The 8,625-nt window shown below is 42.9% G+C and overlaps 1 protein-coding gene across 1 annotated transcript in view; it reads left to right on the top strand.

Annotated features, from left to right (window-relative positions):
* Nucleotides 1-1,556: 1,556 nt before the first annotated feature.
* The window catches only part of HIC2 (hypermethylated in cancer 2), a 32,281-nt gene continuing 25,212 nt past the window's right edge, over nt 1,557-8,625 (top strand). Inside the window, exon 1 of the mRNA XM_010085540.1 lies at nt 1,557-1,627. The gene's annotated coding sequence lies outside the window, so the exon portion shown is untranslated. The remainder of the gene's footprint in view (nt 1,628-8,625) is intronic.

The following is an 8,625-nucleotide window of genomic DNA, read 5'->3' as shown; positions in this document are numbered from 1 at the left end:
GGAAGTGGTTTCAGTTTCTTTCTTTCTTTCTTCCCCCCCACCCCATTATTTGACTTGCATATATTTATAATTGCCCTTTCCCCTTTCTATCATCTGCCTTAATTTCCTCTCCTATGGGGAAAAGAATGCAGAAAAGTTGCTCATAAAATATTACATACATGGACTAAGATTGCTTATATGCAAAGGGAGACTGATAGTTACACAGATACTGCGCTCGAGTAATAGCAGGTGATCCAGCCTGCTATTTTTTGACACAGGATCCCTGATTCACTTGTGTACAGGATGGACCAGCTTTGTCAGTGTGAATGTGGGAGGTGTGACGTGAATGAGGAGTTGCAGGGACACAGCAAATGGTCTTGCAGGTCTGGCAGTTGAATGCTGCCCCAAAATAGAGTTCTGTGCTGTCTTTGCAGAGAGCTCCTTTGAGATGCCAGTATCGTCCTTGGAAATGACTGAACTATGTTCACTGAAACTATGGCACCTACCAGAATTCAAGTGCCTGGGCGCAGACCTCAGGCATGGAAAATCATGCTATGTTGGGTCTTATCTTTTGTAGCCTCTCAGAATCTGAAATCAACCAGAGAACCCTCTCTATGGTCTGCAATTTCCCCTGAGTAGGCTAGGAGACTCCAGCATTAAGCTATGTGGCATTTTTTTCTACAAGTGTGATGAGCCCAAGAAAAGACTTGCACTTTATGTGTAAGGCCAGGAACGCCTGTAATACAGAACACTGTAGAGAATATAAATTATGCACTCTGAATGTGAAGTTCAGTTTTGGCTTCTGTCTTTCCTTCATTTCTCTTTTCAGTTGTTCATGATAACTGAAATTTTCCATGTTTTTGTCTCAACCCACACACAAATTTTTTCCTTTGGGGAAAACTGGAGCAAAATCAATTTTAGTGCAATTTTTCAAGCCTCTTTGACTTGCACCTACATCTGTTTGGTGTGGGGGAGTGGAATTTTATCATAAAACATTTGATTTATTTAATGTATTCAATAAGCATCCAAGATGTGCCAGGTACTTTCTCAGCCCTTTTTGGATGAGAAATCTTGCAAGCTAAGAACTTAATAAACAAAGAAGCTACAGAACTCAAAATTTCCCTGCTGTTAAGGTCACCATATATCTAAGGAATACACCAAGTTTGAACAAAGTGGATCCAGAGACTTCTAAAGTACAAAATGTCACGCAGTAGTGATGAGATCTAATATTATAGGAACAATTGGTTTTTTACATATTTCTTGATTCTGTTATCTGCCCAACTTACAACAAACTCAGCTGAGATGTGTCTATACAGCAGCTCTAATTTCATTGCAACTATGAGTCCATGTTTATTGGTGCAGTCATTGCTATGATTGTATGACACTGTACTAAGGGCTCCTCTAAACAGGGTCATTGACTCAGACCAAGGTAAGTGACAAATCTGAGCAGAAGAGCTATTCCCAATGTACTTCATCATCCTAACGAAGAGGTGATTTGGAATAGTTAATAAGGAATAGCAGTTCTGGAATAATCCCTTTCTAAGACAAACTCTTACTCTTTCTATAATTGCATTCTAGGAAGCTATTCTGTACTGAATCAGCATGGGATAGAGTGCCTAGAAGACGTTCAGACCAAGCACAGCTAGCGGTGAGTGGGGCAATATACACCGGGATGCCCTATTGCAACTATTGTGAGTGCGCAGAAGAAGAGCAGAACTGGCTGCCTGTGCATCTCTCTAGAAGGCAACTGAAAGTATTGTACCAGAATCACTGTCCAAAGGCCTCCCTCTTAGCAGGGACGCAGTATGAGCTGCCTGCTACTGTCTGAGCATTAACCTTGTGTTATGGACAGAATGCATGTTTCAACTCGTACCTGATTACAATTTGATCAAATGTTGGGGTGTGGAAAGGACTTGTGTGCTTTTTTCCAATGTGTGTATTTACATTATTATGTGGGAGCAATCAATTTATCAAACCCATCTGATTATTCAATAGTGGGGAAAGACAACTGGTTGGATGAAAGCTTGTACTGTTTTTAAGGTGAACAAAAAATTAGTTTAAAAGAAATTTGCACAATCTTTTTTTTGAGGAGAACCTACACTAACAAACTAATCAAATAAAGGAAAAGCCATTAATTTATAATGCCATGAAAATTTTCCTGCAGCATAAAATGCTGTGCTTGACCTTGCCAAGGAGGATGGGCTGGCGTAGAGATGGTGCTCTTGTGCTTTAATGCATTGTACTTGTGATATAGTTGCTGTTAGTTCATAGTTCTGACTTTTGGAATCCATCCCTTCCCTTAAAAGGGAAGGTGGCAGTGTGGAGTGGAGAAGCTCCAACTGCTGCCCTTTGGATGTTAATCCACCCTGACTTTCTTAAGCCTCCTACTTAAATCATTATCTTAATGAATCACCATTGCTGCTATCTTCAGTGCTACAGGAACATGCAAATTTTAAACAGCCTGGGGGAAAGATCTTTTTGAATGTAAGGTGCTCTGATACTTGCATTTAGATGTTGCCATGATAGGTACCTTGGATACTACTTTCTGCCTGACCCCACGGATAGATCCTGGGCTCTAGTGTATCACTGCTGTGTGCCTGCTGGGAGGCTCTTGGGTCTTGCCCCTGAGAGAAGATGGATGTGATTCTGCTACTGACTCTAAGAAGCAGTTCTAGCTCAAGCAGTTGAAGCCAGATTGCTGTGCAGGTTTGTCATTCATCCCACTGCCTGTTGGCGATGCTTTTCTTTAGTTGCAAAATGACGAGCTAAGGGAGTGACGGTGGATATCCCCTCCCAGCTCTGCAGCTGCCACCTTGACTTTGGGGCAACCTTCTTCACCTCTTCACTGGACATTTTTACAGCACAAAGAAATACGCCATGCAAATGTTAATGTATCAATGACATTTTCTCCTAAGTAGGCATCAAGAAACTTGATACAGCAGGAAAATTACCCATTTGCTAGAAAATCTTAAGAACATTTGTTTGAGGAAAAACTGAATACAGCTAAGCCACTGCAAAGTACCTCTGAGACTTTCAGCATTGTGTTGTCCAATTTTTTCCTTGAAAAGTCAACTTGGCTCGGCATTGAGCTCTGCCCACTTCCAGCTCTCCCAGATGATCACTTGAGCAATGTTTACTTGTAGACAGTGGATATGGAGAGAGAGCTGTGTATAGCTGGTTTTAGATGGCAAATCGTTGTGGTTATTTGCAGTGTGCATTGAAAGATTTGATCCCTTTATTAATTAAATAAGGAATTTAATAAGGAATTAAATGGGGAAGCTGTTTTATGCAAATGGTTTAGATGATAAGAAGTACTCCTGTCAAACTGTAAGGTAAATTCACCCATCCTCGTCCCCTTTCTGCGGCTTAGAAGAAGAGCCCATTCCCTTACTATGGGTAACTTTTCCTCACCAGTAATAGTTCTGCTTCTGAAACAATGGCAGGTTAAATGTAGAAGATACCAGGTGAACAGAGGTCCTCCAGTCTCCACTGGGAGACCACCATATTAACAGAACTGAGCTTAAATGCATTTTCTGCAGTAACATTATCAATTGCCAAGTCCTGCTGAGACAGTTATGCCCACAAGAGCCCAGAACACCTGCACGAATTAAAAATTAATTTTCTTAGCCCATGCTAAAGCTAAGTAACATGTTCTCAATTGGTTACTTGAGACAGGGGATGTGAGCAAGCAGTACATGCTGACTTTTTTGTGTGCAAGGCCTGGACACGAGTCCAGTGTGAGGCAGGAGATGCCAACTGCTTCCTTACCCGTTTGTGCACACCTTCCCAGACAGCAGCAAGTAACCAGCCCTGTAACACAAACCTTTTTTTTTTCCCTTCTTGGTGTAGCTCTGAACAGACTGCCACTTTCCCGTAACAGTGTTTGAGACACTTTTTGTAAACTGCTTTGCAATGATGACTTTTCTGTATTCAGGCTGCTCGCTGGTTCTGACCCCTCACTGCATGGCAGTGCTTTATAACACAGGAGGTAAATCAACTGGGGAAGCCATCTATTAGACTCAGAACTTCATTAACAGTCAGAGGAGGGATTTCAGAAGAAATACCAGAAGTGATTTATATATGTGTGTATAAATATGTGGGGTATGTGTGTATAAATACTGTGTATATATTGTGTGTATATTTCAAAAGAGAAAATTGAGGTGACTAACATTTGAGGATGAGCGCAAAACTTAAATGCCACTTTTTTCTCATTCTAGTCTTGGAAAGTAATGGTGATGGGTGTGGGCAGGTCTCTGGCTGACTTTCTGAACTACCTTTATGTCAGAGTTCCAGCAAGGGATTTGGTGGAATTTCTCACCCTATTGAGCAAAAGGGATGTTCTATCCCGCATTAATTTCCTTAGGAAACAGAAGGAAAGGGATTCTTCTCCCCAGCACCCAGTGTTAACACACCCAGTGTTATTTTTGCAGGCACTGTATGCAAAATGTCCAGAAAATGAGATATCCAGAAGGAAGGTTTAGATTTCAAGATGCTGAACTGGCTTGTATTATTCGCCTAGCTTTTGCAGGCTATCTTATGCTTGTGGGTAGCAGTAGAGTTTTGTTGGTGTACAAAGGTTGTTATTTCTACAGTTTGCTCATTCAAATTCAGAGGTTTGTGACTATGGAAGTAAAACATGTCTGTGCTATTATTTCGGTAAGCTGTCTTGAGCTACTTTAACTGCATGTTCACTGGAGTCTGTGTTTGCTCAAACTACCTGCTCGGTTTTCTGGTCAGGTATGCTGAGATGCAGCGTTTCAGCTCATAACTTTGTTTTCTGTTATCTTTCTCATGGTGCATTATAACTGCCTCCCAGAAATTCTGAAATTGGGGTCAAACGAACTGCTCTGATGTTTCTCCCAACATTTGCTAATTTGGTGGTATTTGAGCTGCTGCTCAGCAGCGTAGAGAAACTGCAGCTGAGCACTGTGACTGCGTGCTGTTAGGAACAAGTGATGCACATTGAACTACACAGGTAGCTGGGTTTTAATCTGCAAGCATATCTATCATTAATTTTAAAGGCTTTTGGAACCATGGTAGCTCAGCTAAGAGAGGGGAGATAAGCCAAGCAATTCTATGGAGCAGCTATATTTGGTGAAGCACGTCTCGTGGGATTAGCAGGGGCTCATGAGGCAGGGCAGTGAACTGTGCATCACAATGCCAAGTCCGACTGATCCTTCGGGACAGTCACTCATTATATGGGGATGCCGGGGAAATTTCTTAAGACTGGAATATTTACTGGGATAAGCTTAAGAAAGTTTTCTTGGTTCGTCAGTATGGATTTTAACGCAACAATGCTTCCCCCTGCTTGTTGGGTAGAACCACGTGCTTTCTGCTTCTCTGGCTTGTGGGGCTTCTCACGGGGCATACAGGTGGAAGAAAGCAGCTGTGAGCTTTGAACAGCTGCTAACTGCCATGCTTTTGGGAGGAGGGAAGATGGCAGGGACTTGAAAGCTGTGAGTTTGACCGGCTTGAACTGGGTAAAAAAATTGAGAGATCTATGGCAGCAGGGAGATGAAAAAATTTGCCTGTCACACAGCAGGCTACTTAAAAGAACTATTTGAAGTGAGCCCCCAAAAAGTTCTTGCAGAGAGACAAATGGCCAACTGGGAGGAAATGCTGTGCTCCCCCAAGAACCAGCAAACTCTCTGGATGTTTACGCAGGCTGGTAAACCAAACAGAAACCATCAATAGGCTGCTATGTAAATTCATGGTGTGCCAGTGTATTAAATGCTATGCACTTCTGATTACCACCTCGCGGGAGTAGTGGAGGGCTAGGGAAGGTCTAGAGAAGACCATCAAAGATGGGTCTCAGGTCAGTCAACGTGATTTCTCTCTCTTTGCTATAGAGAGATGACTTATTACAGAAATTGCAGATGTTATACACTGTCATGAATGGGGTGGGGAAGGGGAGTAGGGAGTGCTTCTTCATGGTTCTCGTGTTAACTAAATTGATTCAAAGCAGGCAAAGAGGAGGCACTCTGTCAAGCAGCAGTTATACCATGTGAAACTCATTGCCAAAGGGTGTTATGGATAGCAGAAGTCTAAACAGATTGAAAAATCGATGAAGGACAGATAAATTCTTATTAAAAGTGATGGCCTGGATGCAACCTCTGGATCAGGAGATCTTTAACAATTGCACAGGGTGTTAGACTGGAAAAGGCTGTACTCCATTTCACTGCTTTTCCTTCCCCCTGCCCCATCCTTTTTTTTTTTTTTTTCCCCTCTCCCTATTCTGTCTAGTCCTGAAGAACAGACAGAGAGATCTTTGCTCTTATAATATGGCTATTTTTATAGTTCAAAACTAGAAAGGTAACTAGCTACACTGCAGTGCAGGGAACTAGTTTTGCTTTGCAGCTCACAAGTTCTGTAAAGCCCACTGAAATGAAGAGAGTTAGGAGGCAAATGCTTCTGAGTACCTTAAAAATGTCTGTGTTAAAATGCCTCTGTAGCCTGCTCTCTTCTTTAAAATTCTGACTTCAGAAAAAGCTGAGCATGCTAATGAAGCTGTGACTCATTACAATGTTTCTAGTTATTTTTCACACTTTCTGTGTTTGGTGCTACAGTCAGTGGGGTGCCTGATAAAGCACCTAATGAGCTGGCTTAGACATTTCAACTCGAGTAGTAGTGGTGCCTTGGGCTGGAAGCTGAGGATAGTTTCCCTCCGCAGACAGGACTGGGGAGCATGACAGGGAAAGAAGCAGCAGCAAGTTGGGAAGGAGGCTGAAGAGGAGGGAAGATATTAAAATCTCTTGTATGTGCACAAAAGCAGGAAAGTCTAATACGGAGCAGGGCTTATAGCTGTGACTGCAGTGGCAACAGTCAGCTGGTATTTGGGAGGTGAAAAAACCAGTTTTACATTTTGCTAGACGATTGTACTGTAATACAGCAGTGCCTCCTGGCAGGGAAGGCAATGTAATGTAAAGCAATACAGCGTGGAAGAGCAGTTGCAGAGCTGTCAGAAGCTGAGTAGCTTGGAACGCTTCCACGTGAACCTGGGAGCCAGCGAGCTCGCTGCAGCGTGGCATTCCCTGCCCCGAGGAGGAGTGCGGACTGCAGCGCGAGCGCGAAGAACACATCTTACAAACAACGCAGCTCTGCTCTCTGGAAGAGGGCTACAAGATGCTTTTCCAGGCAAAACAGCTAGAGTATCTTTCTTCTCTTGGGACATTTCTCTTGCAGCTCACAGAGCCCTTCTGAGCTCACGTGCCAGGCAGCCCTGGGGAAATGAGTTTGTACCTGTCAGCTGTCACCTCCTGGCACACCTGAGCACTCAAGGGCACAAGGCTGCCCGAGGGGTAGCAAGAGGCTGGAGCTCTCTAAAGCGCAGGCTGCAGGAAAGCTGCTGGGTATGATCTGACTGGGCAAACAAGGAAGTAATGACCTTTTTATTTCTTTTTATTATTTTTAACAGTTTGTATTTCCAGATGGCTTTGGTATAAGGCGTTGGCTTTTACTCCTGTTTTTAGATGTTGGATGTACCTAGCTACCTTACTTGTGGTTTTTAACCCTCCCCTCTCTCCCTGCCCTCAGCATTTTCCTTCCCTTCCAACCCTCTACCTCACTATGCATTGCTACTATAAATTGATTGGGATGATGGGTCCTGCTTCCTACTTGGAACCTTTGGATGCTATTAAAAAGTAATTGCTGGAAAAGCTAATTTAAACATCAAAATCCTACATTATTTTTTAAATTGCCCTTTGAGGTAGCTGAAAAACTACTAAAAGATTACTTTCCTTTAATACTGGACAAGGAAGTCGATTAGGTAAGGGAAACAGTGTTCTTACTAGACTATTTCTGAGGTACCAAGTCACCTTCCTTTTAAACAAGGGCTGTGTAGTTGTACTCCCCCTGCTTGCTTCTCCCCTACACCAACAGAACAGCTGATGTTTATAGCAAGGAGCGAAGAGGTTTTATGGGCTTTATCCCTTCAACACATCCAGACTTTTTTTTTTAAATAAAAAAAAACCCAAACCTGTAAGAATGCAAGGATTCATTCTGTGTGTTTGCTATCTAGCCGCAACTTGAAATCCAGCAATAGTGGTAAATTATTCAGAGAGATTCTCTCAATGCCCAAGCCACAAATATAAGGGTTGTCCAACGTGATGCAGAATCAGGGCACTGTGTCTAATATACTGCTGCTTTTCCTGTTGTAATCACATCAGCTGGATTACTGGATGGTTAACGTGCAGTCATGGATGAGCTTGAACAAGATCCTCCACCATTCGCAAACCAGTAGCTCCACGCGTGATGCACCTCTCCAGGTTAAGACTGCTGTGAGACTGGCTGGAGCACACCAGGGCTTGCTCAAAATGTAACTGAGGTGTGTTCTGGCAGTGGCAACATGAGTCGCTGTTAGCCTGCTACTAGCCATTGGATAATCAGGTGAAATTTGCATTTATTTCACATAATGAAAACTGTTAGGCAGACCTCCTCACTGGATGAGTGTCGCCTGACTTTAAGAACAAACGGTTCAGTTTGCTTTGACGTTCACGCAGCCACAGGGATGCAGTAAATGGATTGACTTTTTATTCCTTTCTGCTCTTTCATGTAAGTGTACACACGTTACTGCAAGAAAGCAGCATGTGAGCTCATAGCTGTGCCTCATCCCTTAATGAGGCGTTTGCTTTAAAGAAACGACACGGA

The sequence above is a fragment of the Pterocles gutturalis genome, unplaced genomic scaffold (assembly GCF_000699245.1).
Source record: "Pterocles gutturalis isolate BGI_N339 unplaced genomic scaffold, ASM69924v1 scaffold10025, whole genome shotgun sequence".
Lineage (NCBI taxonomy): Eukaryota > Metazoa > Chordata > Aves > Pterocliformes > Pteroclidae > Pterocles > Pterocles gutturalis.
Note: the sequence above shows the minus strand (reverse complement) of the source record. Positions and strands in the feature narration are given on the sequence as shown.